This window comes from Nicotiana tabacum, chromosome 5 (genome assembly GCF_000715075.1).
Source record: "Nicotiana tabacum cultivar K326 chromosome 5, ASM71507v2, whole genome shotgun sequence".
NCBI classification, from domain to species: domain Eukaryota; kingdom Viridiplantae; phylum Streptophyta; class Magnoliopsida; order Solanales; family Solanaceae; genus Nicotiana; species Nicotiana tabacum.
The window spans coordinates 41,325,866-41,353,528 of NC_134084.1; the positions used below are offsets into that span (position 1 = coordinate 41,325,866).

A 27,663-nucleotide genomic window follows, 5' to 3' on the forward strand; every position below is an offset into this window, starting at 1 on the left:
CATCAGTAAATAGCATGCACCATGGCACCTCCCCTTGAATATGATGAGTCAGTGCATCCATCACCAGGGCAAATAGGAATGGGCTAAGCGCAAACCCTTGGTGCAACCCCGTATTAACTGGAAAGTGTTTAGAGTCGCCTCCTACTGTCCTAACCCGAGTCTTAGCTCCAGCATACATGTCTTTAATCACCCTAATATAGTCAATCAGGACCCCTTTATCCTTTAAGCAGCTCCATAAGACCTCCATAGGAACCCTATCGTATGCTTTATCCAGATCAATAAACACCATGTGGAGATCCTTCTTCCTATCCCTATACCGTTCCACCATCCTCCTAATAAGGTGGATAGCTTCTGTGGTAGATCGCCCCGGCATGAACCCGAACTTGTTGTCTGAAATAGACACCGTCCTTCGCACTCTCATTTCTACCACTCTCTCCCAAACTTTCATGGTATGACTTAGTAATTTGATGCCCCTATAGTTGTTACAGCTCTGGACATCACCTTTGTTCTTATACAACAGAACCAATGTACTCCACCTCCACTCTTCAGGCATCCTATTAGTCTTGAATATAACACTAAACAATCCAGTAAGCCATTCCAAGCCTGCTCTACCTAATATCCTGATCCCCTTCTTCACTTAGAAGTTTATGAAAGTAGGTCTGCCACCCCCTCTTAATCTGGTCATCTCCCATCAAAACTTTGCCGTCATCATCTTTTATGCACCTCACTTGGTCCAGATCCCGAGTTGTCCTCTATCTCGCCTTAGCGAGTCGGAATAACTTCTTCTCCCCACCTTTGTTCCTTAGTTCCTCATACAGACGAGCAAAAGCTATCGTCTTAGCCTCCGTCACTGCCATCTTCACCTCCTTCCTAGCTACCTTATACCTTTCACTGTTCGCTCTCTTCTCCTCCTCGTCAGTGCTCCCTACTAACCGCAGGTAAGCCGCCTTCTTTGCTTCCACTTTACCTTGGACAACTGCATTCCACCACCAATCTCCTTTGCGGCCACCATTGTGGCCCGTAGATATCCCTAACACCTCTCTCGCCGCCTTTCTTATACAGTCCACCATCGTCGACCACATTGTGTTTGCGTCCCCACTACTTCTCCAAGCTCCCATTGCCGATAACCTTCCTTCCAACTCCTTAGCTTTATCCTTAGTTAAGGCGCCCGACCTAATCCTGGGGCGTCCTTGTACTGACCTCGCCTAGTAGCTATATTGATGGTCTCTAAGCTAAAAGGGCCAAATATTCTGATTTTGACTTTAGTGACCAACTTTGGTCGCTATATTAATTTAATAATATAAATTTGGCGACCAAAGTTGGTCTCTACATATGAAATACGTTATTTTTAATTTATCATTAATCATTAGAAAGTGACCAACTTTGGTCTCTAATCCAAATATTATATTTTAAAATCTGGACAATAGATACCAAAGTTGGTCGCTAAATTCAAGATTTTTTTTTTAAAGATAAGCGACCAACATTGGTCGCTATATTTCCAGAAATTGTATTTTTTTAATAGAAATCTGGGCAGGTAGCGACCAAGGTTGGTCGCTATTACCCAGAAAATTATTATTTTTATAGTGAAAAACGACCAAATAGAGACCAAAGTTGGTCGCTCTTCTTGGTATATTTTTGGCAGAAACTGCCTGTTTTGGTAGCTACACCACCTGCCAGCTTACCAAACATCCTAAATAGGTATTTTATGCCAGCAACAACAATTAAAAGCAACAATTAATAGAACTAACACATTAAGCTAACAAAACTAAGTTAATGCTTATTACAAGCCCATTCGAACTAAAAAGAACTAATACAATAGAACTAAGTTTTTTTGTCTAGTTCAAAGTATATAAAGTACTCAAGGAGTGTTCTTTCAGCATCCTCATCCGAAAGTTGGATTGCCTCGCCCGATTCATTAGGTGGTTGACTGCGTATGAATTTTCCCATGTCAGCTGCATGTGAAGCGAACCTATATGAAAAATTATATATATTGAATTAGTATTTTAAAATTTATATAAAAGTAAATCAAAATAATTAATAAAAAGTAAAAAACTTACATGTATATAGTCGAGGCTCGACCCTCCTTTCTGAATCAGTCTCTTTCTTCTTCTTTACAATACGAGTTTCATTGAATAGCTCATCTTGCTTCATTGGCATCATAAAGCTGTCTGGTGGCTTTGGTGATTATCCTCATGGTACTATTACTCGGGATGAACATGGATACAGAGAATAACTTGGATACAGTACCTGACAGGGTGTGTCTTTGATCAATTGTTGATCTCTATAACTACAATGATAATGAGAAGGCAACGACATGTGTTTCAAAATAGTGATGGTGTAGGTAGGATTTTAACATTTCCTAAGTAGATAAAAGAGGTTATAGAGGAATTCTCTACTTCACTTTCCAAGAGGAAAAGAAGTTTGATTGATAGTGACAACGTTGATGAAGACGGAATGTTTTCCGTTGGTCGTGGCAGTTCCCATAAAGCGGGGATCATAAGACTCTATGATGACAAAGATTATAGGAAGTTTTGTTCTAAACTTTCTTCCAAGTCTGATCCGTACAAGCTTAATGTGATATTGGTGATATTTCTTCGGATTCAGACAATGATTTGACCGACAAAAGTATGGAAATGCTCTTAAAAAGAATTAAAAGTAAAACGTTTTTCTTGGTAGAGAAGGATGCTGAAAAGATTTTACCTTTAATTCTTTTTAAGAACATTTCCATACTTTTGTCGGTCAAATCATTGTCTGAATCCGAAGAAATATCACCAATATCACATTAAGCTTGTATGGATCAGACTTGAAAAAAAATTTAGAACAAAATTTCCTATTATCTCTGTCATCATAGAGTCTTATGATCCCCATTTTATGGGAACTGCCATGACCAACAGAACACATTCCATCTTCATCAACCTTGTCACTCTCAATTAAACTTCTTTTCCTCATGGAAAATGAAGTACAAAATTACTCTATAAGCTCTTCTTTTATATACTTAGGAAATACTAAATTCCTACCTACACCATCACTATTTGAAAGACTTACCATTGCCTTCTCATCATCATTGTTGCTAATGAGAAGAACAATTAAAGGCACACTTTGCCAGGTACTGTGTCTTAGTTATTCTTGGTGGAAGTTCTATTGCATGTCTAATAACGTCATCAACGTCTTCTAATAATCCTCCAGCTATCTAAAATTCCAAAACATAAACTAAAAGTTCAATTCATATTCTAATCCTTCAATTCATATCCACAAAAGTTCAAGTCATATCCTAAAAAGTTCAAGTCATATCGTAAAATTTCAATTTATATCGTACAAGTTCAATTCACAAGAACAAAATCTAAAAACTAAAAGTTCATCAATTCTTATCCTACGAGTTTAAACATAAACTAAAAGTTCAATTTATATCCTAAAGGTTCAATACTTTTCCTAAAAGTTCAACTCATATCCTAAAGGTTTCAATTCATATCCTAAAAATTCAACTCATATCCTAAAATTTCAATTTATATCCTACAAGTTCAATTCACAAGAACAAAACCTAAAAACTAAAAGTTATATTCATATCCTACGAGTTTAAACATAAACTAAAAGTTCAAGTCATATCCTAAAGGTTCAATACATATGCTAAAGGTTCAATTTATTTCCTAAAAGTTGAACTCATATCCTAAAAGTTTCAATTCATATCCTAAAAATTCAACTCATATCCTAAAATTTTAATTTATATCCTACAAGTTCAATTCACAAGAACAAAACCTAAAAACTAAAAGTTATATTCATATCCTACGAGTTTAAACATAAACTAAAAGTTCAAGTCATATCCTAAAGGTTCAATACATATGCTAAAGGTTCAATTTATTTCCTAAAAGTTCAACTCATATCCTAAAAGTTTCAATTCATATCCTAAAAATTCAACTCATATCCTAAAATTTCAATTTATATCCTACAAGTTCAATTCACAAGAACAAAACCTAAAAACTAGAAGTTATATTCATATCTTACAAGTTTAAACATAAACTAAAAGTTTAAGTCATATCATAAAGGTTCAATACATATGCTAAAGGTTCAATTTATTTCCTAAAAGTTCAACTCATATCCTAAAAGTTTCAATTCATATCCTAAAAATTCAACTCATATCCTAAAATTTCAATTTATATCCTGCAAGTTCAATTCACAAGAACAAAACCTAAAAACTAAAAATTAGATTCATATCCTACGAGTTTAAACATATCCTAAAGGTTCAAGTCATATCCTAAAGGTTCAATACATATGCTAAAAGTTCAATTTATTTCCTAAAAGTTCAACTCATATCCTAAAAATTTCAATTCATATCCTAAAAATTCAACTCATATCCTAAAATTTCAATTTATATCCTACAAGTTCAATTCACAAGAACAAAACCTAAAAACTAAAAGTTATATTCATATCCTACGAGTTTAAACATAAACTAAAAGTTCAAGTCATATCCTAAAGGTTCAATACATATGCTAAAGGTTCAATTTATTTCCTAAAAGTTTAACTCATATCCTAAAAGTTTCAATTCATATCCTAAAAATTCAACTCATATCCTAAAATTTCAATTTATATCCTACAAGTTCAATTCACAAGAACAAAACCTAAAAACTAAAAGTTATATTCATATCCTACGAGTTTAAACATAAACTAAAAGTTCAAGTCATATCCTAAAGGTTCAATAAATATGCTAAAGGTTCAATTTATTTCCTAAAAGTTTAACTCATATCCTAAAAGTTTCAATTCATATCCTAAAAATTCAACTCATATCCTAAAATTTCAATTTATATCCTACAAGTTCAATTCACAAGAACAAAACCTAAAAACTAAAAGTTATATTCATATCCTACGAGTTTAAACATAAACTAAAAGTTCAAGTCATATCCTAAAGGTTCAATACATATGCTAAAGGTTCAATTTATTTCCTAAAAGTTGAACTCATATCCTAAAAGTTTCAATTAATATCCTAAAAATTCAACTCATATCCTAAAATTTCAATTTATATCCTGCAAGTTCAATTCACAATAACAAAACCTAAAAAATAAAAGTTATATTCATATCCTACGAGTTTAAACATATCCTAAAAGTTCAAGTTATATCCTAAAGGTTCAATACATATGCTAAAGGTTCAATTTATTTCCTAAAAGTTCAACTCATATCCTAAAAATTTCAATTCATATCCTAAAAATTCAACTCATATCCTAAAATTTCAATTTATATCCTACAAGTTCAATTCACAAGAACAAAACCTAAAAACTAAAAGTTATATTCATATCCTACGAGTTTAAACATAAACTAAAAGTTCAAGTCATATCCTAAAGGTTCAATACATATGCTAAAGGTTCAATTTATTTCCTAAAAGTTCAACTCATATCCTAAAAGTTTCAATTCATATCCAAAAAATTCAACTCATATCCTAAAATTTCAATTTATATCCTACAAGTTCAATTCACAAGAACAAAACCTAAAAACTAGAAGTTATATTCATATCCTACAAGTTTAAACATAAACTAAAAGTTCAAGTCATATCATAAAGGTTCAATACATATGCTAAAGGTTCAATTTATTTCCTAAAAGTTCAACTCATATCCTAAAAGTTTCAATTCATATCCTAAAAATTAAACTCATATCCTAAAATTTCAATTTATATCCTGCAAGTTCAATTCACAAGAACAAAACCTAAAAACTAAAAGTTATATTCATATCCTACGAGTTTAAACATATCCTAAAAGTTCAAGTCATATCCTAAAGGTTCAATACATATGCTAAAAGTTCAATTTATTTCCTAAAAGTTCAACTCATATCCTAAAAATTTCAATTCATATCCTAAAAATTCAACTCATATCCTAAAATTTCAATTTATATCCTACAAGTTTAGTTCACAAGAACAAAACCTAAAAACTAAAAGTTATATTCATATCCTACGAGTTTAAACATAAACAAAAAGTTCAAGTCATATCCTAAAGGTTCAATACATATGCTAAAGGTTCAATTTATTTCCTAAAAGTTTAACTCATATCCTAAAAGTTTCAATTCATATCCTAAAAATTCAACTCATATCCTAAAATTTCAATTTATATCCTCCAAGTTCAATTCACAAGAACAAAACCTAAAAACTAAAAGTTATATTCATATCCTACGAGTTTAAACATAAACTAAAAGTTCAAGTCATATCCTAAAGGTTCAATACATATGCTAAAGGTTCAATTTATTTCCTAAAAGTTGAACTCATATCCTAAAAGTTTCAATTCATATCCTAAAAATTCAACTCATATCCTAAAATTTCAATTTATATCCTACAAGTTCAATTCACAAGAACAAAACCTAAAAACTAAAAGTTATATTCATATCCTATGAGTTTAAACATAAACTAAAAGTTCAAGTCATATCCTAAAGGTTCAATACATATGCTAAAGGTTCAATTTATTTCCTAAAAGTTCAACTCATATCCTAAAAGTTTCAATTCATATCCTAAAAATTCAACTCATATCCTAAAATTTCAATTTATATCCTGCAAGTTCAATTCACAAGAACAAAACCTAAAAAATAAAAGTTATATTCATATCCTACGAGTTTAAACATATCCTAAAAGTTCAAGTTATATCCTAAAGGTTCAATACATATGCTAAAGGTTCAATTTATTTCCTAAAAATTCAACTCATATTCTAAAAATTTCAATTCATATCCTAAAATTTCAATTTATATCCTACAAGTTCAATTCACAAGAACAAAACCTAAATACTAAAAGTTATATTCATATCCTACGAGTTTAAACATAAACTAAAAGTTATGATTATATCCTAAAAATTCAACCCATACCCTAAACCCTAGATTTCTATAAATCCTAGATTTCTATAAAATGTTAAATAAAGTTAAATACAATGTTAAATAAAATGTTAACATTTCTATAAACCCTAGATTTTTATAAAATGTTAAATAATGATAAATACAACCTAAACCATAGGTTTCTATAAAATACAATGTTAAATAATTATATATATATATATAAGCTATATTCGATATAATACTACCTAATACACTTATACTTAGTGCATAGTATAGCGTAAGTATATATATATATATAAGCTATATTCGATACAGTATGACCTAATACACTTATACTCAGTGCATAGTATAGCGTAAGTATATATATATATATATATATATATATATATATATATATATATATATATATATATATATATATATATATATATAAGCTATATTCGATATAATACTACCTAATACACTTATACTTAGTGCATAGTATAGCGTAAGTATATATATATAAGCTATATTCGATACAGTACTACCTAATACACTTATACTTAGTGCATAGTATAGCGTAAGTATATATATTATATATATATATATATATATAAGCTATATTCGATACAGTATTACCTAATACACTTATACTCAGTGCATAGTATAGCGTAAGTATATATATTATATATATATATATATAAGCTATATTCGATACAGTATTACCTAATACACTTATACTTAGTGCATAGTATAGCGTAAGTATATATATTATATATATATAAGCTATATTCGATACAGTATTACGATACAGTATTATCTAATACACTTATACTTAGTGCATAGTATAGCGTAAGTATATATTATATATATATATATATATAAGCTATATTCGATACAGTATTACCTAATACACTTATACTTAGTGCATAGTATAGCGTAAGTATATATATATATATATATTATATATATATAAGCTATATTCGATATAATATTACCTAATAGACTTATACTCAGTGCATAATATAGCGTAAGTATATATATATATATATATATATATATATATAAGCTATATTCGATATAATACTACCTAATACACTTATACTTAGTGCATAGTATAGCGTAAGTATATATATATATATATATATAGCTATATATATTTACCTAACCTGTCCAGGACGTACCTGCAGTCAATTAGCATAGTACTAGCACATACAGGTACTTTCAAGACTTCTTCAGGAAGTTTTTGTAAATCCCAAGACTACTTTTAAATAAAAGACAACACATTAATTTTGAAAAGAAAAGACTATAGATTGAATATATATATGTATATATAGAGAGAGAAACACACACACACACACACACACACATATATATATATATATATATATATATATAGACACACACGCACGATTCGTAGTACTATTCATCCCTTGTATTACAAAAGTATTAACGGCTTACATTTATATTATTTAGATAGTAAATACAAAAGTGATTTTGAATTTTGACCATTGTTGACCTGAATAGAGACCAACTTTGATCGCCATTTATTCAAGAATTTAGTTTAGCGACCAAAGTTTGTCGCTATATTTAAATTAGATTTAATTATATTTCATATAATACTTAAATTAATAATATAATTATTAAAATTGTATAACTGGGTACCATTTAAGCAACCAAAGTTGGACGGTATCTTCCTACCCTTTAAGTTGCGACCAACGTTGGTCGCAATTTTTATATTATATATATTTATATTTTATAATTTTTTTAAAATAATAATATAATTATTAAAATTTTGTAGGTGGGTCCCACTTTAGCGACCAACATTGGTCACTAATCTCAGTAAATGTTTGACCAAGAAAGTCTGACTAGTCCAGTCAACATTTTGACTAATATAGCGACCAACCTTGGTCGCTATTTTGTTTAATTTATTTATTTTATTATTTTCGCTAATTTAGCGACCAACTTTGGTCGCTAAATTTTGGTCGTTTTTTTCCGGATTTCTAGTAGTGTCATATCATACCCCTATAGCTACAATGATAATGAGAAGGCAACGACATGTGTTTCAAAATAGTGATGGTGTAGGTAGGATTTTAACATTTCCTAAGTAGATAAAAGAGGTTATAGAGGAATTCTCTACTTCACTTTCCAAGAGGAAAAGAAGTTTGATTGATAGTGCCAACGTTGATGAAGACGGAATATTTTTCGTTGGTCGTGGCAGTTCCCATAAAGCGGGGATCATAAGACTCTATGATGACAAAGATTATAGGAAGTTTTGTTCTAAACTTTCTTCCAAGTCTAATCTGTACAAGCTTAATGTGATATTAGTGATATTTCTTCGGATTCAGATAATGATTTGACCGACAAAAGTATGGAAATGCTCTTAAAAAGAATTAAAAGTAAAACGTTTTTCTTGGTAGAGAAGGATGCTGAAAAGATTTTACCTTTAATTCTTTTTAAGAGCATTTCCATACTTTTGTCGGTCAAATCATTGTCTGAATCCGAAGAAATATCACCAATATCACATTAAGCTTGTACGGATCAAACTTGAAAGAAAATTTAGAATAAAACTTCCTATAATCTCTTTCATCATAGAGTCTTATTGTGACGACCCGAAGGGTCATCACCGTAGTTCTTCCTTGTTCCGCGCATTCGGGGCCTTGAAAACCTCGCTTTTAGTTGCCTCGATTGGCGTGCGTAGTTCGGGCGCGTAGCCGGAAAGTTTTTATGTTAGAATATGTGAATTATGTGAAACATTTGATGAATTTTGGTATTAATATGCATAATGTTGACTTCGGTCAACATTTTGGGTAAACGGACCCGGACCTGTGATTCGACGGTCCCGGAGGATCCGTAGAAAAATATGGGACTTGGGTGTGTGCCCAGAATCAAATTCTGAGGTCCCAAACCCGAGAAATGAATTTTTGAAAGAAATTATTTTTCTGAAATTTTATATGAAAATTTGAAATGAAAAAGGGGTTAGAAAATATAGGTATCGGGCTCGTATTTTGGTTTCGACGCCCGGTACAAGTCTTAAATATGTGTTAAGCACTATCTGTAAAGTTTGGCTAAAAACGGACGTCATATGACGTGTTTCGGACTAAAAATGGAGAATTTGAGTTATGAAAGTTGAAGAAAGAAAATCATGTGTTTGAGGCTTGATCCTATGTATATGATGTTATTTTGGCGATTTGATCGCACGAGTAAGTCCGTAAGATGTTTTTAAGGTTGTGTGCATGTTTGGTTTGGAGCCCCAAGGGTTCGGGTGAGTTTTGAATGGGGCCCGGGAGGTCTTGGACTTAAGAAAATGCAGGTTCAGATGTTGCAGACACCAGCGCGGCCACGGTCATTTCCGCGCGGTCCGCGCTGGAGCCGCGCGGCCGCGATGGAGCCGCGCGACCGCGATGGAGCCGCGCGGCCGCGATGCCTTTCTGTGCGGTCCGCGTGGCTGAGTCTTAGGGCTAGGGTTTCAGGTCAACCAGCGCGGCCGCGCACCAAAACAGTGCGGTCCGCGCTTGGGTCCGGGGGTATTTTTGACCTTTTTGGGAAAAACCTTGAAAAATCTATTTTCATGCATTGGGTATGATTCATTTAGTAATTATTAATGTGATTGAGTAACTTATGACTAGATTCGAGCGGATTGGTGGTGGAATCAAGAGGTAAAGCTATACTAGAAGCGTGAGTTGAGTTTGGAGCATTCGAGGTAAGTGTTTGTTCTAACTTTGGCTTGAGGGAATAGGATTAGGATGATATTTGCTACTTGATAATGTGGAGTACGGTGTATAGGCATGGTGACAGTTATCTATGCACCGGAGTCTAGCATGACCGTGAGTCTTGATTGCTTTTAATTCGAATAATGTGACACAAGCTCCTTGTTTATTTGAAAGTTTCATATAATGTGAACGGTTGAGGAAGAATAATTTAAAAGGAGAATTTGTTGTGAATACTCCCTTGCCGGGATGTGTAGACTGATATATATATTCTTCCGTGTCGGGATATTTTGGGCTGTTAGCTGTACCCTTGCCGGGTTAAAGGTATTGAGTTGTCATTCTCCCCTGAAGGGGTCTACTATATGAAGTCAGATATTATGAACTATATTATGGGATTGTGTGGCACGCCGTCCACTTATATATGATATTATGGGATCGTGTGGCACGCCGTCCACTTATATATGATATTATGGGATCGTGTGGCATGTCGTCCACTTATATATGATATTATGGGATCGTGTGGCACGCCGTCCACTTATATATGATATTATGGGATCGTGTGGCACGCCGTCCACTTATATATAATATTATGGGATCGTGTGGCACGCCGTCCACTTATATATGATATTATGGGATCGTGTGGCACGCCGTCCACTTATATATGATATTATGGGATCGTGTGGCACGCCGTCCACTTATATATGATATTATGGGATCGTGTGGCACGCCGTCCACTTATATATGATATTATGGGATCGTGTGGCATGCCGTCCACTTATATATGATATTATGGGATCGTGTGGCACGCCGTCCACTTATATATGATATTATGGGATCGTGTGGCACGCCGTCCACTTATATATGACGTCCACTATATATATATATATCATGGAAACCGGAGTTTCTTCTGTTTATTTCCGATATTTCATTTTTATCTGTTACTCCCCGATAGCATGTCCCCTCCCAGTTTTACTTTGTATTATCTTGTTATTGTTTTCTTGCACTTGTTGTATATATATCTGTACAGGTTAATTGTGGTAGGTACTGTCTAGCCTCGTCACTACTTCGCCGGGGTTAGGCCAGGCACTTACCAGCACATGGGGTCGGTTGTGCTGATGCTACACTCTGTGCATTTTTGGTGCACAGATCAGGGAGCAGACTTACGGACCGCAGCAGTAGGACTTCTGGGAGCTATCTTCAGTCCAGGGACTCTCGAGGTAGCCTAGCTGGCGTTCGCAGGCCGAAGTCCCTTTCCATGTTTTTTTTGTTTGTTTATTTTGTATCAGACAAACATGATGTATTTTCCCTTCAGACATTGATTGTAGTATTCTGTAGTAGTCTGTGAGCTAGTGACACCAGACTTTGGGTAGTATTTTGCTTCAAACTTCCACACTTTTGGTTTTCAGTTACTTTAGATTTAAAGTCTTCCGCTTAGATTTTGTCTTGTTTATTATATTGTTTGAAAGAAAGCAGGAAAGGTGTTTTAAATATTTTGCTTGCCTAGCTCCGATAGTAGGTGCCATCACGACACCCGATGGTGGGAAATCCGGTTCGTGACAAGTTGGTATCAGAGCACTAGGTTACTTAGGTCTCACAACTCACGGACAAGCTCAGTAGAGTCTGAGGGATCGGTACGGAGACGTCTGTATTTATCCCGCAGAGGCTACTGAGTTAGGAAAACTTTACCTTATTCATTCTTGTCGTGCGATTCTGTTTCTCAAGTACTGATTGTCTTTCCACTCTGTTCTTTCATAGATGGCGAGGACACGTGCTTCCTCTTCTACCGCACAACAGCCTGAGCCCCCAGCAGCAACCCCTATTAGGGGTAGAGGGCGAGGCCGAGGCCGTGCCAGAGGTCGAGGCCGGGGCAGAGCTCAGCCCCGAGCAGCATTTCCAGCGAAGCCTCAGGTCGATTTTGAGGAGGAGGTTCCGGCCCCAACTGTTCTAGTGGGCCCAGCTCAGGTCCCAGAAGGTTTCATAGCTACTCCAGTGCTTCAGGACGCTTTGGTCCGATTGGTAGGCTTTATGGAGGGCATTTCTAGAGCGGGTTTGCTTCCCGTAGCTCCAGCCACATCTCAAGCTGGGGGAGGAGTTCAGACTCCCGATACTCATACTCCAGAGCCGGTAGCTCCTCAAGCTCAGGTTCCAGCAGTTCAGCCAGCCGTGGCAGTTCAACCAGCTATGGCAGCCCAGCCAGGTATTGCGGCTCAGTCCAGCGATGGTGCGGCTATGTCCGTGGATGCTTTGTGTAGGCTTGATCGTTTCACCAAGCTCTTCACAACCACATATAGTAGCACCCCCTCAGAGTATGCTCAGGATTTCATATTCAGCTGTCATGAGGTTCTACGGACTATGGGCATTGTAGAGACCAATGGGGTCGACTTCGCCACTTTTCGCCTGGCAGGATCCGCCAAGACTTGGTGGAGAGATTTCTGTTTAGCCAGGCCAGCAGGGTTGCCATCATTGACCTGAGATCAGTTTTCAGAGTTATTTCTGTGGAAGTTTCTTCCAGTTACTCAGCGAGATGCCCTTCGCAGGCAGTTTGAGCGTCTCCAGTAGGGTCCTATGACGGTCACCCAGTGTGAGACCCGGTTCATTGATCTTGCTCGTCATCCCATTGTGATACTCCCCACCGATAGAGAGAGGGTGCAGAGGTTTATTGATGGGTTGGCCCAGCCGATCCGTGTTCAGATGTCCATGAGTGCCGATAGTGAGATTTCATTTCAGGAGGCGGCAGATGGTGCCCGCCGGATAGAGATGGCACTTGCTCAGGGAGGTGGTCATGGGTCTGATAAGAGGCCCCGTCATTCTGGTAGATTCAGTGGTACCTCGTCTGGAGGTAGGGATTCTTATGGTAGAGGCCATCCTTCGAGGCCCTTTCAGTCAGCTCTCCAGGCTTCTCAATGGTACACCAGGTGGTCGTGGTTCTCAGCCGCAGTATTCTGACCAGCAGCTCTTTAGTTCACCATCAGCACCTATCAGTGCACCACCACTTCGTTATTCTCAGCAGCCGAGGGCTTGTTATACTTGCGGCGATGTGAGTCACATTGCCAGATATTGCCCTCGAGTTTCCAGCAGCTCGCAGTAGCAGGGTTCTCGCCCGATGATCCAGGCACCAGTTTCCCCACAGCCTGCCCAGCCAGCTAGAGGCGGGGGTAGAGGACATAGAGGTAGAGGTAGAGGTTTTAGAGGTGGAGCTCAGACCGCTAGAGGTAGGGGTCAGCCAGCAGCAGATCGTCCCAGGGATATGATTCAAGGAGGTGGGGCCCAGCCCCGTTGTTATTCCTTGCCAGCCAGGCCAGAGGCTGAGTCATCAGATGCTGTGATTACAGGTACTATTCTGGTCTGTGATAGGGATGCTTCTGTGCTATTTGATCCCGGATCTACATATTCATATGTGTCGTCCTATTTTGCACCCTATTTGGTTATGCCTATTGAGGCCTTGAGTATTCCTGTATATGTGTCTACGCCAGTGGGGACTTCTATAGTGGTGGACCGGGTTCATCATTCATGTGTTGTGGTATTCAGGGGTCTTGAGACCCGTGTTGACTTGTTGCTCTTGAATATGGTGGATTTCGACGTCATATTAGGGATGGATTGGTTGTCCCCGTATCATGCAATCTTGGATTGTCATGTCAAGACCGTGACCTTAGCCTTACCGGGTTTACCCCGCTTAGAGTGGAGAGGGACTTCTGGTCATTGTACCCGCAATGTTATCTCATATGTGAAAGCTCGGCGTATGGTCGAGAAGGGATGTTTGGCCTACTTGGCGTATGTTCGCGATTCTAACGCGGAGGCCCCTTCTATTGATTATGTGCCTGTTGTTCGGGAGTTTCCTGAGGTTTTCCCTTCAGACTTGCCGGGTATGCCGCTCGACAGGGATATCGACTTTTGTATTGATTTGGCCCCGGGCACACAACCCATTTCTATCCCTCCATATCGTATGGCCCCGCTGGAGTTGAAATAGTTAAAGGAACAGCTGCAGGATTTGCTTGAGAAAGGTTTCATTAGACCCAGTGTTTCGCCTTGGGGTGCGCCGGTGTTGTTTGTTAAGAAAAAGGATGGTTCGGTGAGAATGTGCATCGATTACCGGCAATTGAACAAGGTTACAATTAAGAATAAGTACCCATTGCCAAGAATCGACGATTTATTCGACCAGCTTCAGGGTGAGAGGGTGTTTTCAAAGATAGATTTGAGATCTGGCTACCACCAGCTGAGGATTAGGGCGTCTGGTGTCCCTAAGACAGCATTTCGCACTCGGTATGGGCACTATGAGTTTTTGGTCATGTCATTCGGATTGACTAATGCCCCAGCAGCGTTCATGGAGTTGATGAACCGAGTGTTCAGACCTTAACTGGACTTGTTCGTGATAGTCTTCATTGACTATATTCTTATATATTCCCGCAGTCAGGAGGAGCATGAGCAACACCTCAGAGTGGTCCTTCAGACCCTAAAGGATAGTCAGTTGTATGCTAAGTTCTCAAAGTGCGAGTTTTGGTTGAGTCCGGTCGCATTCCTAGGTCATGTCGTATCAGCAACAGGTATTCAGGTAGACCCGAAGAAGATAGAGGCAGTCGAGAACTGGCCTCGACCAGCTTCAACTACGGATATTTGGAGTTTCCTGGGGTTAGCAGGTTACTACCGTCGGCTCGTGGAGGGGTTTTCATCCATTGCAGCCCCTATGACCAGATTGACCCAGAAGGGTGCCCAGTTCAGGTGGTCGGACGAGTGGGAGGAGAGCTTCCAGAAGCTCAAGACGGCTCTAACTACGGCATCGATATTGGTTTTGCCCACAGGTTTAGGGCCATATACGGTCTATTGTGATGCTTCTCGTATTGGGCTTGGTGCAATGTTGATGCAGGAAGGCAAAGTCATTGCTTATGCTTCGAGGCAGTTGAAGATCCACGAGAAGAATTATCCGATTCATGATCTCGAGTTGGCAGCCATTGTTCATGCCCTAAAGATCTGGAGGCATTACTTATATGGCGTGACGTGTGAGGTTTACACTGATCACAAGAGTCTTCAGTATCTGTTCAAGCAGAAAAAGTTGAATTTGAGGCAGAGGAGGTGGTTAGAGTTGTTAAAGGATTATGATGTTACTATCTTATACCACCCGGGGAAGGCCAATGTGGTGGCCGATGCATTGAGCAGGAAGTCCGCCAGCATGGGTAGTCTTGCTTATATTCCAGTCGGCCAGAGATCGCTTTCTTTGGATGTTCAGGCCTTGGCCAATCGTCTTGTGAGGTTGGATATTTCTGAGCCTAGCAGAGTGTTAGCTAGCACGGTTTCTTGTTCCTCACTATTAGAGCGTATCCGCGAGCGGCAGTTTGAGGATCCCCATTTGTGTGTCTTGAGAGACACGGTGCAGCGTGGAGGTGCCAAGAAAGTAACCTTAGATGATGATGGTGTATTGAGATTGCAGGGGCGAGTTTGTGTGCCCAATGTTGATGGGATTCAAGAGTTGATCTTAGCGGAGGCCCATAGTTCTCGATATTCTATTCACCCGGGCGCCGCGAAGATGTATCAGGATCTGAGGCAGCACTATTGGTAGCGTAAGATGAAGAAAGACATCGTTGTGCATGTGGCTCCGTGTTTGAATTGTCAGCAGGTTAAGTACGAGCATCAAAGACCCGGTGGTCTATTTCAGAGGATTGCACTTCCCGAGTGGAAGTGGGAGAGGATTACGATGGATTTCGTTACTGGACTTTCGATGACTCGGAAAAAGTTTGATACAGTTTGGGTCATTGTTGATAGGCTGAACAAGTCAGCGCATTTTGTTCCTGTTGCAGCCACCTATTAGTCCGAAAGGTTAGCCGAGATTTATATCAGGGAGATTGTTCTCCTTCATGGGGTGCCGCTATCTATCATTTCGGATCGGGGTACGCAGTTTACCATGCATTTCTAGAGAGTGGTTCAGCGAGAGTTGGGCACCCAGGTTGAGATGAGTACAACATTTCATCCCCAGACGGACGGTCAGTCCGAGAGGACTATTCAGATTCTTGAGGACATACTCCGAGCCTGTGTCATTGATTTTGGAGGCTCGTGGGACCAGTTTTTGCCTTTAGCAGAGTTCGCCTACAACAACAGCTACCAATCCAGCATTCAGATGGCTCCGTATGAGGCATTGTATGGTAGGCGATGCCGGTCTCCAGTTGGATGGTTTGAGCCGGGAGAGGCTCGATTATTAGGTACGGATCTTGTTTAGGAAGCCTTGGACATGGTCAGGATTATTCAGGATAGACTTCGTACAGCTCAGTCCAGACAGAAGAGTTATGCAGACCGCAAGGTCAGAGATGTTGCTTTCATGGTTGGTGAGCGGGTATTGCTCCGTGTATCGCCTATGAAGGGCGTGATGAGATTTGGGAAGAAGGGCAAGCTCAGCCCTAGGTTCATCGGTCCATTTGAGATTCTTGATCGTGTGGGAGAGGTGGCTTATAGACTTGCCTTTCCACCTAGCTTGTCAGCTGTGCATCCCGTGTTTCATGTATCTATGCTCCGGAAGTATCGCGGAGATCCATCGCACGTGTTGGATTTCAGCACTGTCCAATTGGACAAAGATCTGTCATATGAGGAGGAGCCGATGGCTATTCTAGACCGGCAGGTTAAACAGTTGAGGTCAAAGAGTTTTCCTTCGGTACGTGTTCAGTGGAGAGGTCAGCCTCCTGAGGCATCGACCTGGGAGTCCGAGTCCGATATGTGGAGCCGTTATCCTCATTTATTTCCCGACTCAGGTACTTCTTTCTTTTGTCCGTTCGAGGACGAACGGTTATTTTAGAGGTGGAGAATATGACGACCCGAAGGGTCATCACCGTAGTTCTTCCTTGTTCCGCGCGTTCGAGGCCTTGAAAACATCGCTTTTTGTTGCCTCGATTGGCGTGCGCAGTTCGGGCGCGTAGCCGGAAAGTTTTTATGTTAGAATATGTGAATTATGTGAAACATTTGATGAATTTTAGTATTAATATGTATAATGTTGACTTCGGTCAACATTTTGGGTAAACGGACCCGGACCTGTGATTCGACGGTCCCGGACGGTCCGTAGAAAAATATGGGACTTGGGCGTGTGCCCGGAATCAAATTCTGAGGTCCCAAGCCTGAGAAATGAATTTTTGAAGAAATTGTTTTTCTGAAATTTGATATGAAAATTTGAAATGAAAAAGGGGTTAGAAAATATAGGTATCGGGCTCGTATTTTGGTTCCGACGCCCGGTACAAGTCTTAAATATGTGTTAAGCACTATCTGTAAAGTTTGGCTAAAAACGGACGTCATATGACATGTTTCGGACTAAAAATGGAGAATTTGAGTTATGAAAGTTGAAGAAAGAAAATCATGTGTTTGAGGCTTGATCCTATGTATATAATGTTATTTTGGCGATTTGATCACACGAGTAAGTCCGTAAGATGTTTTTAAGGTTGTGTGCATGTTTGGTTTGGAGCCCCGAGGGCTCGGGTGAGTTTTGAATGGGGCCCGAGAGGTCTTGGACTTAAGAAAATGCAGGTTCAGGTGTTGCAGACGCCAGCGCGGCTGCGGTCATTTCCGCGCGGCCGCGATGCCTTTCTGTACGGTCCGCGTGGCTGAGTCTGAGGGCTAGGGTTTCAGGTCAACCAGCGCGGACGCGCACCAAAACAGTGCGGTCCACGCTGGAAGGGTTCAGTGAAGCCCTAATTTTTCTCCCACTCGGCGCGGCCGCAACACATTTTTGTGCGGTCCGCGCCAGGTCCTTAGAAAGGTATAGAAGTTCGGAAAATCTCAGTCATTTTTCACTTTTCAAAAACCCAAAACCTAAGAGGCGATTTTCCAAACAACTTTTCTTCTCCAAAATGATTGGTAAGTGATTTCTAACTTAATTTCGTTATTCCTTAACATCTTTTAACATAATTTCAACTTCAAATCAAAGATTTTCATGGGGAAAATTGGGTTTTTGGGTAGAACCTAGGTTTTCTACAAATTAAGAAGTTGGACCTCAATTTGGGGTCCGATTTAAAAACAAATCATATATTGAGATTCATGGGGGAATGAGTAACCGGGTTTTGGTCCGAACCTCGAGTTTCGACCACGTGGGTCCGGGGGTATTTTTGACCTTTTTGGGGAAAACCTTGAATAATCTATTTTCATGCATTGGGGATGATTCATTTAGTAATTATTAATGTGATTAAGTAACTTATGACTAGATTCGAGCGGATTGGTGGTGGAATCAAGAGGTAAAGCTATACTAGAAGCGTGAGTTGAGTTTGGAGCATTCGAGGTATGTGTTTGTTCTAACTTTGGCTTGAGGGAATAGGATTAGGATGATATTTGCTACTTGCTAATGTGGAGTACGATGTATAGGCATGGTGAAGGTTATCTATGCACCGGAGTCTAGCATGACCATGAGTCTTGATTGCTTTTAATTCGAATAATGTGACACAAGCTCCTTGTTTATTTGAAAGTTTCATATAATGTGAACGGTTGAGGAAGAATGATTTAAAAGGAGAATGTGTTGTGAATACTCCCTTGCCGGGATGTGTAGACTGATATATATATTCTCCCGTGTCGGGATATTTTGGGCTGTTAGCTGTACCCTTGCTGGGTTAAAGGTATTGAGTTGTCATTCTCCCCTGAAGGGGTCTACTATATGAAGTCAGATATTATGAACTATATTATGGGATCGTGTGGCACGCCGTCCACTTATATATGATATTATGAGATCGTGTGGCACGCCGTCCACTTATATATGATATTATGGGATCGTGTGGCACGCCGTCCACTTATATATAATATTATGGGATCGTGTGGCACGCCGTCCACTTATATATGATATTATGGGATCGTGTGGCACGCCGTCCACTTATATATGATATTATGGGATCGTGTGGCACGCCATCCACTTATATATGATATTATGGGATCGTGTGGCACGCCGTCCACTTATATACTATACTATGGGATCGTGTGGCACGCCGTCCACTTATATATGATATTATGGGATCGTGTGGCACGCCGTCCACTTATATATGATATTATGGGATCGTGTGGCATGTCGTCCACTATATATATATATATATATATCATGGAAACCGGAGTTTCTTCTGTTTATTTCTGATATTTCATTTTTATCTGTTACTCCCCGATAGCATGTCCCCTCCCAGTTTTACTTTGTATTATCTTGTTATTGTTTTCTTGCACTTGTTGTATATATATCTGTACAGGTTAATTGTGGTAGGTACTGTCTAGCCTCGTCACTACTTCGCCGGGGTTAGGCCAGGCACTTACCAGCACATGGGGTTGGTTGTGCTGATGCTACACTCTGTGCATTTTTGGTGCACAGATCAGGGAGCAGCTTACGGACCGCAGCAGTAGGACTTCTGGGAGCTATCTTCAGTCCAGGGACTCTCGAGGTAGCCTAGCTGGCGTTCGCAGGCCGAAGTCCCTTTCCATATTTTTTTTGTTTGTTTATCTTGTATCAAACAAACATGATGTATTTTCCCTTCAGACATTGATTGTAGTATTCTGTAGTAGTCTGTGAGCTAGTGACACCAGACTCAAGGTAGCATTTTGCTTCAAACTTCCGCACTTTTGGTTTTCAGTTGCTTTAGATTTAAAGTCTTCCGCTTAGATTTTGTCTCGTTTATTATATTGTTTGAAAGAAAACAGGAAAGGTGTTTTAAATATTTGGCTTGCCTAGCTCCGATAGTAGGCTCCATCACGACACCCGATGGTGGGAAATCCGGGTCGTGACACTTATGATCCCCATTTTATGGGAACTGCCATGACCAACGGAACACATTCCGTCTTCATCAACCTTGTCACTCTCAATTAAACTTCTTTTCCTCATGGAAAATGAAGTACAGAATTACTCTATAAGCCCTTCTTTTATCTACTTAGGAAATACAAAATTCCTACCTATACCATCACTATTTGAAACACTTGCCATTGTCTTCTCATCATCATTGTCGGTAATGAGAAGAACAATTAAAGGCACACTTTGCCAGGTACTGTCTCTTAGTTATTCTTGGTGGAAGTTCTATAGCATGTCTAATAACATCATCAATGTCTTCTAATAATCCTCCGGCAATCTAAAATTCCAAAACATAAACTAAAAGTTCAATTCATATTCTAAACCTTCAATTCATATCCACAAAAGTTCAAGTCATATCCTAAAGGTTCAACTCATATCCTAAAAAGTTCAAGTCATATCGTAAAATTTCAATTTATATCGTACAAGTTCAATTCACAAGAACAAAACCTAAAAACTAAAAGTTCATCAATTCTTATCCTACGACTTTAAACATAAACTAAAAGTTCAATTTATATCCTAAAGGTTCAATACTTTTCCTAAAAGTTCAACTCATAACCTAAAAGTTTCAATTCATATCCTAAATATTCAACTCATATCCTAAACTTTCAATTTATATCCTACAAGTTCAATTCACAAGAACAAAACCTAAAAACTAAAAGTTATATTCATATCCTACGAGTTTAAACATAAACTAAATGTTCAAGTCATATGCTAAAGGTTCAATACATATGCTAAAGGTTCAATTTATTTCCTAAAAGTTCAACTCATATCCTAAAAGTTCAACTCCTATCCTAAAAGTTTCAATTCATATCCTAAAAATTCAACTCATATCCTAAAATTTCTATTTATATCCTACAAGTTCAATTCACAAGAACAAAACCTAAAAACTAAAAGTTATATTCATATCCTACGAGTTTAAACATAAACTAAAAGTTCAAGTCATATCCTAAAGGTTCAATACATATGCTAAAGGTTCAATTTATTTCCTAAAAGTTCAACTCATATCCTAAAAGTTTCAATTCATATCCTAAATATTCAACTCATATCCTAAACTTTCAATTTATATCCTACAAGTTCAATTCACAAGAACAAAACCTAAAAACTAAAAGTTATATTCATATCCTACGAGTTTAAACATAAACTAAAAGTTCAAGTCATATGCTAAAGGTTCAATACATATGCTAAAGGTTCAATTTATTTCCTAAAAGTTCAACTCATATCCTAAAAGTTCAACTCCTATCCTAAAAGTTTCAATTCATATCCTAAAAATTCAACTCATATCCTAAAATTTCTATTTATATCCTACAAGTTCAATTCACAAGAACAAAACCTAAAAACTAAAAGTTATATTCATATTCTACGAGTTTAAACATAAACTAAAAGTTCAAGTCATATCCTAAAGGTTCAATACATATGCTAAATGTTCAATTTATTTCCTAAAAGTTTAACTCATATCCTAAAAGTTTCAATTCATATCCTAAAAATTCAACTCATATACTAAAATTTCAATTTATATCCTACAAGTTCAATTCACAAGAACAAAACCTAAAAACTAAAAGTTATATTCATATCCTACGAGTTTAAACATTAACTAAAAGATCAAGTCATAAACTAAAGGTTCAATTTATTTCCTAAAAGTTCAACTCATATCCTAAAAGTTCAACTCCTATCCTAAAAGTTTCAATTCATATCCTAAAAATTCAACTCATATCCTAAAATTTCTATTTATATCCTACAAGTTCAATTCACAAGAACAAAACCTAAAAACTAAAAGTTATATTCATATTCTACGAGTTTAAACATAAACTAAAAGTTCAAGTCATATCCTAAAGGTTCAATACATATGCTAAATGTTCAATTTATTTCCTAAAAGTTTAACTCATATCCTAAAAGTTTCAATTCATATCCTAAAAATTCAACTCATATCCTAAAATTTCAATTTATATCCTACAAGTTTAATTCACAAGAACAAAACCTAAAAACTTAAAGTTATATTCATATCCTACGAGTTTAAACATAAACTAAAAGTTCAAGTCATATCCTAAAGGTTCAATACATATGCTAAAGGTTCAATTTATTTCCTAAAAGTTCAACTCACATCCTAAAAGTTTCAATTCATATCCTAAAAATTCAACTCATATCCTAAAATTTCAATTTATATCCTACAAGTTCAATTCACAAGAACAAAACCTAAAAACTAAAAGTTATATTCATATCCTACGAGTTTAAACATAAACTAAAAGTTCAAGTCATATCCTAAAGGTTCAATACATATGCTAAAGGTTCAATTTATTTCCTAAAAGTTTAACTCATATCCTAAAAGTTTCAATTCATATCCTAAAAATTCAACTCATATCCTAAAATTTCAATTTATATCCTGCAAGTTCAATTCACAAGAACAAAACCTAAAAACTAAAAGTTATATTCATATCCTATGAGTTTAAACATATCCTAAAAGTTCAAGTCATATCCTAAAGGTTCAATACATATGCTAAAGGTTCAATTTATTTCCTAAAAGTTCAAATCATATCCTAAAAGTTTCAATTCATATCCTAAAAATTTAACTCATTTACTAAAATTTCAATTTATATCCTACAAGTTCAATTCACAAGCACAAAACCTAAAAACTAAAAGTTATATTCATATCCTACGAGTTTAAACATAAATTAAAAGTTCAAGTCATATCATAAAGGTTCAATACATATGCTAAAGGTTCAATTTATTTCCTAAAAGTTCAACTCATATCCTAAAAGTTTCAATTCATATCCTAAAAATTCAACTCATATCTTAAAATTTCAATTTATATCCTACAAGTTCAATTCACAAGAACAAAACCTAAAAACTAAAAGTTATATTCATATCCTACGAGTTTAAACATAAACTAAAAGTTATGATTATATCCTAAAAATTCAACCCATACCCTAAACCCTAGATTTCTATAAATCCTAGATTTCTATAAAATGTTAAATAAAGTTAAATACAATGTTAAATAAAATGTTAACATTTCTATAAACCCTAGATTTTTATAAAATGTTAAATAATGATAAATACAACCTAAACCCTAGGTTTCTATAAAATACAATGTTAAATAATCAATTGAAACACTAGTCATTTGAAACTAATTCATAGCTAATAAACAAAACATTATAAGCTTACACAAAAGATATAAATTTTAATTCTAACCTAGAATTTTTAGGAGGTGGAGTAGGAGAGAGACGCAGCAGCTGCAGAGGCGACGACGACGGGGTGGCGGCAGCTGGGCGGTGGTCGTTGGTGGCGTAGGTGGGGCCTCTGGTGCTGGGAGTTGGAAGGGGGGGGGGGGTTGAGTGTGAGAGAGAAAAGAGAGATTTTGGGAAATTTTTAGAAAGAATAGGAGGGGATCCCGGTTTTGACAGTCTGGAATTAAAAATAGCGACCACAGTTGGTCGCAATTTTGGTAGGTAAATCAATTGTCGCTATTTCTAAAAAAATTATATTACTCTTAATTCAATTTAAAATTATATATATATGTAGTATAAATTTAGGATTTTAATTCAATTTAAGCTATATATATATATATATATATGTGTATATATATATATATATATATAATACAATTTAAAATTATGTACATATGTAGTATAAATTTAGGATTTTAATTCTATTTAAGCTATATATATATATATATTCGATATAATACTACCTAATACCGCAAGTATATATAGTATATATATATAAGCTATATTCGATACAGTATTACCTAATACACTTATACTTAGTGCATAGTATAGCGTAAGTACATATATTATATATATATATATATAAGCTATATTCGATACAGTATTACCTAATACACTTATACTTAGTGCATAGTATAGCGTAAGTATATATATATATATATAAGCTATATTCGATACAGTATGACCTAATACACTTATACTCAGTGCATAGTATAGCGTAAGTATATATATTATATATATATAAGCTATATTCGATATAATACTACCTAATACACTTATACTTAGTGCATAGTATAGCGTAAGTATATATAGTATATATATATAAGCTATATTCGAATACAGTATTACCTAATACACTTATACTTAGTGCATAGTATAGCGTAAGTATATATATATATATATATATATATATATATATATATTATATAAGCTATATTCGATACAGTATTACCTAATACACTTATACTCAGTGCATAGTATAGCGTAAGTATATATATTATATATATAAGCTATATTCGATATAATACTACCTAATACACTTATACTTAGTGCATAGTATAGCGTAAGTATATATATTATATATATATAAGCTATATTCGATACAGTATTACCTAATACACTTATACTTAGTGCATAGTATAGCGTAAGTATATATATATTATATATATAAGCTATATTCGATACAGTATGACCTAATACACTTATACGCAGTGCATAGTATAACGTAAGTATATATATATTATATATATAAGCTATATTCGATATAATACTACCTAATACACTTATACTTAGTGCATAGTATAGCGTAAGTATATATAGTATATATATATAAGCTATATTCGATACAGTATTACCTAATACACTTATACTTAGTGCATAGTATAGCGTAAGTATATATATTATATATATAAGCTATATTTGATACAGTATTACCTAATACACTTATACTCAGTGCATAGTATAGCATAAGTATAGATATTATATATATATATATATATATATATATATATATATATATATAAGCTATATTCGATACAGTATTACCTAATACACTTATACTTAGTGCATAGTATAGCGTAAGTATATATTATATATATATATAAGCTATATTCGATACAGTATTACCTAATACACTTATACTTAGTGCATAGTATAGCGTAAGTATATATATATATATATATATATATATATATATATAAGTTATATTCGATATAATATTAGCTAATAGACTTATACTCAGTGCATAATATAGCGTAAGTATATATATATATTTACCTAACCTGTCCAACCTGTCCAGGACGTACCTGTAGTCAATTAGCATAGTACTAGCACATACAGGTACTTTCAAGACTTCTTCAGGAAGTTTTTGTAAATCCCAAGACTACTTTTAAATAAAAGACAACACATTAATTTTGAAAAGAAAAGGCTACAGATTGAATATACACACACACACACACATATATATATAGAGACACACACACACACACACACACACATATAGAGAGAGAGAGAGAGAGACGCACGATTCGTAGTACTATTCATCCCTTGTATTACAAAAGTATTAACGGCTTACATTTATATTATTTAGATAGTAAATACAAAAGTGATTTTTAATTTTGACCATTGTTGACCTGAATAGAGACCAACTTTGGTCGCCATTTATTCAAGAATTTAGTTTAGCGACCAAAGTTGGTCGCTATATTTAAATCAGATTTAATTATATTTCATATAATATTTAAATTAATAATATAATTATTAAAATTGTATAACTGGGTCCCATTTAAGCGACCAAAGTTGGACGGTATCTTCCTACCCTTTAAGTTGCGACCAACGTTGGTCGCAATTTTTATATTATATATATTTATATTTTATAATTTTTTTAAAATAATAATATAATTATTAAAATTTTGTAGGTGGGTCCCACTTTAGCGACCAACATTGGTCACTAATCTCAGTAAATGTTTGACCAAGAAAGTGTGACCAGTCTAGTCAACATTTTAACTAATATATCGACCAAGTAGAGACCAACCTTGGTCGCTATTTTGTTTCTTTTATTTATTTTATTATTTTCGCTAGTTTAGCGACCAAATTTGGTCGCTTTTTTCCACAGACCAACTTTGGTCGCTAAATTTTGGTCGCTTTTTTCCGGATTTCTAGTAGTGGCATATCATACCCCTACCCGGGAATAGAAAAGATGTTTTTGAAAGACTCTCGGCACAAGAAAATTATAAAAAAAGGCAATGAAACAGCAACAACCACGTAGGTCAGGAATTGTAAAAAGAGTTTAAGACGTTTTATAAATCATGGATCGGTATAAAAAATGCAAACCTTGCAGCATCTTCAATGCTAAAGCGGACATCCTGACAGAGGGCTTTTGCATAAGCCACCATGCTCCGCGCTTTCTCCACTACTACTTTTTACTCATCTTCAACTTATATTTCATATGTAAATCACTCGTCGCAAGAAACGTACTAATCATCGGTTTCTTTGCATACTTCAATGCCTCCCAAGTTCTATCAATATCCTTCTTAGTTGACCTTGCAAAGCCACAAATCACCGGCACATATCTCTCTTCATCTACATTATTACCTGTTGAAATATTCAATAATTAAAAATATCTCTTTTTATTAATATTTTAAACTTCTAGATGAGATCATACTTCAACATATTACTTAGGAAGAAGGTCTTGGGTTCAAATCTTACCGCTACACAATATATTACCACAATGTTTCTAACTTTTAGATCCTCCCTTCCACCTTATGAGGTAATGTTCGCAGTAAGAGTGTCAAAATACTCTATTTTTAATGTGAATTCGGAAAAAAATTCTTTAAGTTTTTGGACTATAAATTCGTGAAAAGTACTAGTAAGTCATAGTAATAATAATTCAACTCATCAAAGAAAAACGTAGTAAGAAAAGAATCTCTTAAAGTTCCCAAATACTAGTAATGTTGGCACATGTATTGAAACATATATATGATCACACAATTCAAAATTATTACCAACTTCCTGTGCCACCAACTTGACAAGCTCAAAATCAGCGTCAGAGGCAGCTGGAAAACCAGCCTCAATAACGTCAACACCAAGCTTAGCCAGCTGACGTGCAATTTCCAGTTTTTCTTTTATAGTCATAGTGGCACCAGGGGCCTGCTCTCCGTCGCGAAGGGTTGTATCGAAAATACCAACATAGTTAGGGTCAGAGAATCTTCCTGGCTTGTAATTTGGCCGCGGCCGGCGAATATTTGTGCAGCGGACAGTTGTGCTTGTATATAGACAATGACAACGCTTTGTAATTGAAGGCATAAAACTAAAGAAACTATGGAGAAAAGTGTTTTTAGAATGTGATGAAAGGGAAGTGTTTAGAGAAGTTAGTGGATTTGCATGGATAGAAGCCATTTTATTCTTTTCTTTGTTGCAGAAAAGGCCAACAATAAAAGAGGGTTTGTTGAGATTGGGGTTGTAACGCCGATAAACTGACCAAATTAGTGTTATATATATATATAACTAGTATTAGTATTCCCGCGTGAACACTAATCATGTCAAATATTTAAGTTATTTGGATTGTATGTAAATAATCGTAAAATTTACACTTTCTCAGTAAATATAGATAATTATTGGATATTAACTATATGAAAAAAAATTAACAATTTCTTCTATTTTTTTTATACCGTTCTTGCCGGTGTCATTA

At 36.1% G+C, this 27,663-nt stretch overlaps 1 pseudogene; it reads right to left on the minus strand.

The window, feature by feature from the left end:
• LOC107800759 (2-isopropylmalate synthase A-like) overlaps positions 1 to 27,107 on the minus strand; it is a 134,339-nt pseudogene extending 107,232 nt beyond the window's left edge.
• Positions 27,108 to 27,663: the final 556 nt, after the last annotated feature.